Here is a 10554-nt window from a genome sequence, read left to right as displayed (position 1 = left end):
TAATTTTTTTTATTTAGGCCTGATTGGTAATTTAGAAATTTTATTATTCTAATAAAATTTTAAAATTAATTAAACAAGATAATTTTTTTATTTATAAAAATCAAAGTTTAGATTCAAGAGTACAATTATACATGAAGAATATATGAATTGTTTATTGCTATCACAAGTGTCTTTTTTGAAAGAGAATTTGTCTCTAGAAAAGGAAGTGGGAGGAAGATTGAACCTGAAGAAATTCGATAACTAGAAAATATCATTTAACCAGAGATATGGATTTCTTATTATAAAGCATGAAGATGTTGTATTTATGGATCAAAATGAACCTAGAAGTTATCAAGAAACGATGGCAGGCCTAGACTCTTGGAAATGGCTTGAAGCCATTTGGTCTGAGATGAATTCCATGTTTGTTAATCAGGTATGAGGCTTTCAAAGTTTTTTTTCTTGTGTAGGTCTTCACCTAGTTGCCTAAACTCCTTGTTAGTGTGTAATATGCAGGAACATAGTATGTTTGGAACAATGCTTTAATTTCGTTTATAATAAATTCTCGTTCATTTTTCGAAAAAAAAAATGGAATTAATTAATTTTCAAGGCAGTTATTAAGCATTATAAACAAGTCCTAGCTGCAATTAACACATATGCTTGACTTAAATTGGGAATTCATTTAAGTTGATACTAATTGAAGAAGGAAAATGTTACCATCTATATTCATGCAAACTTGGCAACATGATAAAACAGAAAAGACAATGGAGCGGAGGATACCAAAATTTATACCTCCATATCAAATAATGAGTACTGCACCGGTATGTGAAAGATAGAGATGAATAAAAATTTATCAAAACGGAGGTTCAATCCTGAGTTCCAATGATAATCAATCTAATTAAAATGTTCAAATATTAACTACATGGTTTTTAATATAATAAATTCACATTTGACTTAATTATACGGTGTTTAATATGAAGATAATATCATAATTAAAATCTTACCGTTTTAATATTTAAAAGAGGATTGACCAATTAAAAAATAAAAGAAAATTGCAAAATGACACAAGAAACCCAGATTTTCTGTAGTTTCATGACTCAAACTTAACTATATAACCAGGGTGTGTTAATGGTGTTTGACAAGTAGATTGACAAAGATAAGCTTTGTTATAGAGGGCATGAATTTAGCCTTTTAACCCTTTTGTATTGTAAAGATTAAAAACGAGAACGTAACTGAAACCAGACAGCTAATGTTTGAAATGTCATAGCCATATATGTATTTATATTTTATAATATCAATGTGTCTTTTCAAGCAAGAACTTTGTGTTCTTACTAGTATTGCACAGTGAAAGAATAGAGTGTATCGGAAAATAGAGTGAAGGAATTAGGTTTAATTTGAGGGAGAGAGCAATGGGCAGTGGTAAATGTATGACTCTGCTAACGTTGTTAGCTGTATTAGGCATGGTGATAGTAGACAAAGTTGGTTCCCAAAACTATGGTGATGCACTGTCAAAGTGCATTTTATTCTTCGAAGGCCAGAGGACAGGAAAGCTGCCATCTAATCAGAGAATGATTTGGAGAAAGGATTCTGCTCTTCGTGATGGCTCTGACCTTGGTGTACGTCTTTCTCTATTTCTATGCTACTATCTATTACTTTTTTATATTTACATATATAACATTAAAAGCATGATTGATTTTCAGATGGATTTATTAGGCGGCTATTACGATGCCGGAGATAACGTAAAATTCAATTTTCCAATGGCTTTCTCAACCACAATGCTAGCATGGAGTGTAATCGAATTCGGCCAATTTATGGGTCCAGACCTGCAACATGCACAAGACTCCATTCGTTGGGGTGCAGACTACTTGCTTAAGTCCACCGACCTCCCTGGTAAAGTCACTGCCGCCGTTGGTAACCCTATTGCCGATCACAATTGTTGGGAAAGGCCTGAAGACATGGATACTCCAAGAACCAGTTACGTGGTGAATCAAACCCACCCAGGCTCTGAAGTTTCTGCTGAGACTGCTGCTGCACCTTTGGTGTTCAAATCCGCTCACCACAGATACTCTATACTACTTGTCAATAGAGCAAAGGAGGTAAGCAATTAAAACTATCTTCTTTCTTTTTCCAAGCAACTCTACTGTTTTCTTTTTCTTGGTGTGGATTGTTAGGTCTTTGAATTTGCCGATAAGGTTCGGGGAAACTACAAAGACAGTGTTGGCCAAGGAGTGTGCCCATTTTATTGTGATTGGGGTAGCTATAGCTACATGGTAGGGCATCCAGAAATTTAATATATAGATTTCGGAGATTTAAATGAATTACTACCATTGCTATAGCTCAAATTTAAAATTATTATTTTGTGCAGGATGAACTGATTTGGGGAACAGCATGGTTGTTTAAGGTGACAAAGGAACAAAAGTACTGGGATTAGGTTCAAAACAACATTCCAAATCTACCGAGACGAGTTATAAGGCTTGTTGTTAAGTTTAGTTCCCATGCAAAGGTGGCCATGCACGACATGCAAAGGTGGTCATGCTTCTGGAATCGCAGCAGGCAGTGGTGCCATGGTGTGCAGCAAGCTGAAGCTATCCATTTAGTTTCCTTAATTGAATGTTTTGTATTTAGTTAGGATCAAACTTAGTTGGTAGCTGCATTTTGATGTAATTAGGTGCTGAATGACAAGTTTAGGTAGAAGCTTTTTGTTTTTCAATCAAGTTTACCAAGTTACTAGGCAATTTAGTGGTGTTAGGTATGTTATTAGGTGATTACTTGTTTGTTTTACTTGTTGACTGATATATGTAATGGCTTAATGCCTTGTTGGCTTGCTCAATGAAAGATATCAGCTCATTTTCATTCAATCTCTTTCTCTCTTTTCTGTTTTTCACTTGCTAGCTTCATCTTTCTGTTTTCTGCTTCCGAGTTTGCTTCTTCACCAAGCCTCGAGGCTTACTACTCAAGCAAGACTAGAAACAGCTTGCTGCTGCCTCTTGCACCAACAATTGGTATCGAGAGCTCTTGTCTTAGTGGACCTGTTGCTTCAAAACAAGGAACTTGATGGCTTCTTCAGGATTTTCACCAGCAGCCCCACCAGTCTTCAATGGAGAAGGCTTTCACATATGGCTGGTCAAGATGAAGACTTACCTACAGGCCTTCGATCTGTGGGAAGTTGTCAACACAGATACTGAGCCAGCACCACTGAGGGCTAATCCCACAGTAGCTCAGATTAGGCAACATGCTGATGAGAGGACCAAAAGGCACAAAGCCATGTCCTGCATCCAGAACTGTGTGTCAGATGTCATCTTCACCAGAATTATGGCCTGTGAGACTCCAAAACAGGCCTGGGATAAGCTTAAGGAGGAGTTTCAAGGCACTGAGAGAACAAGGCAACAACAGCTGTTAAACTTGAGAAGGGATTTCGAGAATTTGAAGATGAAGGAAGAAGAAACAGTGAAACAGTACTCAGATAGAATTATGGCAGTGGTTAACAGCATAAGGCTCCTAGGTGAGCACTTTGATGAGGCAAGAATTGTGGAGAAAGTCCTCTCCACTTTGCCTGAGAGATATGAGGCCAAGATATCCTCTCTAGAGGACTCAAGAGACCTTGCTAGCATCTCTTTGACTGAGCTAATCAACACCTTTTATGCTCAGGAACAAAGGAGAGCTAGCAGAGCTGAAGATCACCAAGAAGGTGCATTTCAAGCCAAGGCCAGAGAAACCTCGAGCACTAATGCTCAAAGAGGCAAAAAGCCTTGGAAAAACAGGCCTAAGCCTGATGCTGCAAGGAGCAATGACCAGCCCTGCAGATATTGCAAGAAGCCTGGCCATCCAGAAGACAGATGCTGGTTTAGGCCAGATGCAGTATGCCAACACTGCAAGAAGAAGGGCCATGTTGAAAGGGTCTGCAAAAACAGAAGTAAGCCAAGGCAGAATCAATTTCAGCAGTCAAAGGTTGAAGCTCGAGTAGCTGAGGACAGTAGTGACCAAGAAGAACAGGTCTTTGCTGTTTCCTGTGTACCTTCTGAGAAGAAATGCTCTAAAGGCTGGTTGCTGGACAGTGGTTGCACTAACCACATGTCACCAGATGCCTCCTTGTTTAAAACCTTGGACAAAAGTTATAAAACCAAGGTCAAGGTTGGAAATGGTCAGTTTATAAGGGCTGAAGGAAGAGGAGAAGTGCTGATATGTACTCCCACAGGTAACAAGATCATTCCAAATGTGCTGTTGGTACCACAGATTGACAGAAACCTTCTCAGCATAGCTCAACTGCTCGAGAAAGGTTATTCTGTTGTGTTCAAGGATAAACAATGCCATATTACTGATCCAAGTGGATCAAGCCTTATGACAGTCACAATGACTGATAAATGCTTTGAGGTTCACTGGGCAAATGACTCAAACTCAGCATACACAGCCTCTGTTGAAGACTCCAAGCTTTGGCATCAAAGGCTTGGACATGCCAACTTCAGATCAATGGCTCGATTGGCCAAAGAGGGCTTGGCAGAGAACTTCATCAGCTCAGTGGAGCATGATGATGTGTGTGAAGTTTGCCAAATGGGGAACAGGCAAGACTGCCATTTCCTACAAATTCAACCTGGAGAGCTACTGAAAGACTGCAGCTGGTGCACTCTGATGTATGTGGCCCGATGAGGACTGAATCACTCAGCAAAAACAGGTATTTCATCCTCTTTATTGATGACCTTACAAGGTTTTGCTGGATTTTCTTTTTAAAACACAAGTCTGAGGTAGCTCAAGTGTTTGTGAAGTTTAAAAATGCTGTAGAAACAGAAACAGGTTGCAAGCTGAAATCGATAAGGACTGATAATGGCACTGAGTACACTTCAGCTCAGTTTCAAGCCATTTGCAATGATGCTGGTATCAAACATCAGCTTACAAATGTCTACACACCTCAGCAGAATGGGGTAGCTGAAAGAAAGAATAGAAGTCTGATGGATATGGCCAGATGTCTGCTGTTTGAGAAGAAACTGCCCAAGACCATGTGGGCTGAGGCAGTAAACACTGCTGTTTACCTTCAGAACAGGCTTCCTACTAAATCTCTTGCATCCGAGACACCTTTCGAGGCTTGGTCTGGTTTCAAGCCTTCCTTAGCACATCTGAAGGTGTTTGGTTGCCTGTGTTATGCACAAATACCAGCAGCAAAGAGAGACAAGCTCTCTAAAAGGGCTCAACCAGGTGTTCTAGTAGGCTACAGCTCAGTCAAGAAGGGCTACAGGGTTCTGGATCCCTTGATAAACAAAGTCCAGGTGAGCAGAGATGTCATCTTTGATGAAAAAGCCTGCTGGAATTGGGAGAAAAATGAGCCAGAAGCAGTTTCAGAAGACCTAGTGCCTAACCAAGCTGAACTTGAGCAGCTAGGACCTGAAATGGATGTTGATGATGTGCCTGTGAGAGGCACAAGGCCCCTAGATGATATTTATGAAAGGGCACAGGTTGCAATAGCAGAACCTAGCAGTTTTGAAGAGGCTGAGGCAGATGAAGGCTGGAAACTAGCTATGATCAATGAAATCAACATGATTGAAAAGAACCAGACATGGGAGCTTGTTGATAAACCTGCTGGAAAGAAGACCATTGGAGTAAAATGGGTCTATCGAGTAAAACAGAATGTAGATGGCAGTCTGAACAAGCTAAAAGCCAGGCTTGTTGTCAAAGGATTTAGCCAAAGGTATGGTCTGGACTACCTGGAGACATTTACACCAGTAGCCAGGCTTGACACAGTTAGAATGATAGTTGCCTTGGCTGCTCAACATCAGTGGACCATTCATCAGCTTGATGTTAAGTCTGCATTTCTCAATGGCTTCCTGGAAGAAGAGATCTACATCGAGCAGCCTCAAGGATTTGTGATCACTGGCAAAGAACACATGGTGTACAGACTGAAAAAGGCTTTATATGGCCTGAAACAGGCTCCTCGAGCCTGGTATGCTCGAATTGACTCTTACTTGCTCAGTTTGGAATTTGAAAGAAGTCCCAGTGAACCAACACTGTATGTGAAGAAGAACCAAGCTCAAACTCAGCTTATTCTGTCACTCTATGTTGATGATCTATTGATAACTGGAGGAGATGGAAGAATGCTGGAAGATTTCAAAAGAAAAATGATGGAAATGTTTGAAATGTCTGATTTAGGCAGAATGAACTACTTCCTTGGAATGGAAGTGAACCAAACAGAAAAGGGAATCTTTCTTTGTCAGAGTTCTTTTACTATGAAGATCCTGGACAAGTTCTCTATGAAGAACTGCAAGCCAACAAGCACACCAATGGCTATTGGAGTGAAGCTTTCGAGGCAAGGGAGTGGTGAACCAATTTGTGAGACCATGTACAAGAGTCTCATTGGTAGTCTGTTGTATTTGACTGCCACAAGGCCCGACATCATGTTTGCTGTTAGTGTGCTATCAAGATACATGAATTGCTGCAATGATCAGCACTTTCGAGCAGCTAAAAGAGTGCTGAGATACATCAAAGGCACCATTGGTCATGGTGTATTGTTCAAAAGGGCCAAAAACATGAAGTTAATAGGCTATGTTGATAGTGACTGGGCTGGATCAAGTGATGACATGAGAAGCACATCCGGATATGCATTCAGTCTTGGCTCAGGCATGTTTTGCTGGAGTTCTAAGAAACAAAGTCTGGTGGCACAGTCAACAGCAGAAGCTGAATATGTTGCTGCTGCATCTGCTGTGAACCAAGCCATATGGCTTAGAAAAATCTTGACTGATTTAAACCAAAACCAAAAGGAGGCAACAGAGATTTATTGTGACAACAAATCTGCTGTTGCAATTGCAAAAAATCCCATTTTCATGGTAGAACCAAGCACTTCAATATTAAGTTGCATGTTATAAGGGAGATGGAACAAGCTCATGAAATCGAGCTGATTCATTGCAATTCAGAAGTGCAAATTGCTGATATCTTCACAAAGGCACTCAATGTGTCTAAATTTGTTAAATTCAAAAGGGAATTAGGTGTTACTAGCATGGAAACTAAGGAGGAGTGTTAAGTTTAGTTCCCATGCAAAGGTGGCCATGCACGACATGCAAAGGTGGTCATGCTTCTGGAATCGCAGCAGGCAGTGGTGCCATGGTGTGCAGCAAGCTGAAGCTATCCATTTAGTTTCCTTAATTGAATGTTTTGTATTTAGTTAGGATCAAACTTAGTTGGTAGCTGCATTTTGATGTAATTAGGTGCTGAATGACAAGTTTAGGTAGAAGCTTTTGTTTTTCAATCAAGTTTACCAAGTTACTAGGCAATTTAGTGGTGTTAGGTATGTTATTAGGTGATTACTTGTTTGTTTTACTTGTTGACTGATATATGTAATGGCTTAATGCCTTGTTGGCTTGCTCAATGAAAGATATCAGCTCATTTTCATTCAATCTCTTTCTCTCTTTTCTGTTTTTCACTTGCTAGCTTCATCTTTCTGTTTTCTGCTTCCGAGTTTGCTTCTTCACTAAGCCTCGAGGCTTACTACTCAAGCAAGACTAGAAACAGCTTGCTGCTGCCTCTTGCACCAACACTTGTAAATGGTGATTTACAAGCTGTTAAAAGTTTTGCTGAATTCGGATGGGATATAAAGGATGCCGGTATTAATGTACTTGTTTCCGGGGTAAATAACACTGATAATCTAATTATCTCTTCTTCAATTTGATTTTCAATCATAAACGAATTTATAACATATATGATATTCTAGAATTTGGTTTTGGTTGTGCTTTGCAGTTGGTAATGAATTCCACTAGTGCCGAACCCTATGTTCCCCAAGCCGACAGGTTCGTGTGCAGCGTCTTGCCTGAATCACCTTACAAGTCTGTCACATACTCTCCAGGTTGCCTGCTTAATTTCAACTTAAATTGAACTTTGAACCTTACACCTTAAATCATACGACTATGATTTGTAAAATGAACAAACTAATGATAGGTGGGCTTTTGTTCAAAGCCGGTGAAGCAACATGCAACACGCCACTGCCCTTTCGTTTCTTCTTCTTGTTTACGCTCAGTATCTGAAAAAACATGATGGATCAGTAAATTGTGGCACTTTTGTTGCAGCACTATCCAGGTTCGAGCAAATCGAAAAAGGCCAGGTAAGTTGACATGAACATTAGGTTCTTTAGAAACAGACAATATTCATTTACAGTCCTATGAACTCTGAACAGGATCCCATCTAAATCGAAACATTATAAGCTTGCACAAATATTTGATTGATGCAGGTAGATTACATACTGGGAAAGAACCCACTGGGGATTTAGTCAAAAGTTTCCGAAGAGAATACATCATCGGGCTTCCTCTTTACCTTCCATAGGTGCACATCCAAGGCACATCAATTGCAAAGACGGAAGCCCTTACTATGAAACCCTAAAACCAAATCCCAACTTGCTCACAGGAGCTATTATTGGAGGACCAGATATGAAGGATCAGTTTTCTGATAACTGGACGAATGCTGGTGAATCAGAGCCAACCACCTATATTAACGCGCCTTTGGTTGGGATCCTCGCATATTTCAAAGCATTTCCATAACTTTGAGCTCCCCCCTTTTTGTTAAGGACTTTGAGCTATTTGGTTTACACACAAAGATTAAAACTCATTTGTTGTTGGCTAGTTAATAAAAGGGAAAAGAAAAACAGTCCTAATGGCAGTGGCGTTAGCGTCCTGTCTCTTATATGGGAAGAGTTATAAGATGTAAAGTAGGAGAGATATGCCAAATCCACAAATGATGAACGATTCTACAATAATAATAGGAGAAGAAGAGAAACATGCATTGTTTACAACACCTTTTAATTTCTAGATTAACTTACATCAGAATTCTAATTGTTAGAAATCAAACCAAATTTTCAAAGCCAAAAATTACAACCAAAGAGTTTGTATCCAAATTGGCTTCCACCTTATACAACTTGGTTTTCAAATTGGATGCAACTTTGCAAATTGGATAAAGCTTATCATGTTGGAAACTTCATGAAAAATCAAGATGGTAGCAACATTGAAAAGTTCAACAAGGCAAGGCATATAATGGATAAGCATTATCATTTATGATATACTTAAGGGATAACAAATCATTAAGGTAACTAGACTATGTCTATATATATGTATGTATAGTTCATGTGTTGTGAGTGCTGAAAAATTAGCTAGAGTTTGAAAGCAAAAAAAGGTGTTGTGAGTATAGAAAGAAAAACTAGCAGCAGCTAGTATAGAGAGAAAAAAATAAAAGAGAGTTTGTATTGTATTTTATTTGTGTAATAAAATTTAGTATTTGAGTTTTTTATTACTACGCTTCCAACAAGTGGTATCAGAGCCAGGTTCGTGTTGACGTCATAATAGCAAACATGATTCAACCACAGATAACAAAGACAAATTATAGCAACTGGAGCATCCAGATGAAGGCTTTGCTCGGTTCTCAAGATTGTTGGGACGTTGTCGAAGAAGGATATGTCGAGCCCAAAAATGCAGCTACCGAAGTGGCTTTGACAAATGAAGAAAAAAGAGTATTGAAAGAAGCTCGTAAAAAGGACAAGAGGGCGTTGTTTTTTATTTTTCAAGGTGTTGATGAATCAACCTTTGAAAAAATTTCAGATGCGAAGACATCAAAGGAAGCACGGGGAATTTTGCAAAAATCCATTCAATGAGCGAAAAAAGCCAAAAAGGTACGTTTACAAACCCTTAGAGCCGAATTCGAAACGTTGAAAATGAAACCTTCAGAAAACGTTGATGGTTATGTCATCCGAGTGAAAGCGGTGGTAAATGAAATGAAAAGGAATGGAGAAACACTTGATGATGTTAGAGTAATGGAAAAAATTTTGCGGTCATTGACACGCAAATTTGATTATGTGGTGGTTGCCATTGAAGAGTCAAAAGATTTGTCTAAATATCAATCGACGAACTTGTGGGTTCTCTCCAAGCCCATGAGCATAAAATGAAGCAAAATGATGATACTGGAAATTTGGACCAAGTCTTGCAAAGCAAGTTGTCCTTCAATGAAGGTGGAGCTAGGGATAATTTTGGACAAGGTATGAGCAATCGTGGAGGATACCGTGGAGGATATAGAGGCAGAAATAAAGGTGGACGAGGAACATGTGGATGAGGAAATCAATCATATGGTAAAGTCCAAACAAGACGAATATCAAACATCGAGTCATGGACAAGGAGCTCGAGGCCTAGGCTGAGGCAGAGGTAGATTTCAACAAGGAAATAAATCTCAGGTACAATGTTATAATTACAATAAATATGGCCATTATAGTTATGAGTGTAGATCAAATCCCAAGATGGAGGAGAGAAATCATTTAGCAGCAGCTAAAGAAGAAGAAAACGTGGAATCTAGTGTATTCCTCACTTATAAAGAAAGTGAAAAATCAAGAAAAAATATTTGGTATCTTGATAATTGTGCCAGCAATCATATGTGTGGCCGAAAAGACTTATTTTCAGAATTGAATGAGAATATTCATGAATAAGTAACATTTGGAGATGAATTGTATGCCACGGTCAAAGCAAAGGCAAAGTCACTATTACACAAAAGAATGGAGAAAAGAAGTTCATTTCAGATGTTTATTACGTACCAGCTTTGAAAAGCAACATCATTAGCGTTGGACAGCTT

At 39.0% G+C, this 10554-nt stretch overlaps 1 pseudogene; it reads left to right on the top strand.

Moving 5' to 3' along the window:
• Window positions 1-1436: 1436 nt before the first annotated feature.
• On the top strand, window positions 1437-8486 carry LOC107887587 (endoglucanase 8-like; annotated as a pseudogene).
• The last annotated feature ends 2068 nt before the right edge of the window (window positions 8487-10554 follow it).

This window comes from Gossypium hirsutum, chromosome A03 (assembly GCF_007990345.1).
Source record: "Gossypium hirsutum isolate 1008001.06 chromosome A03, Gossypium_hirsutum_v2.1, whole genome shotgun sequence".
Classification (NCBI taxonomy): domain Eukaryota; kingdom Viridiplantae; phylum Streptophyta; class Magnoliopsida; order Malvales; family Malvaceae; genus Gossypium; species Gossypium hirsutum.
The sequence above is the reverse complement of the archived record's forward strand: the minus strand, read 5'-3'. Positions and strand labels throughout refer to the sequence as shown.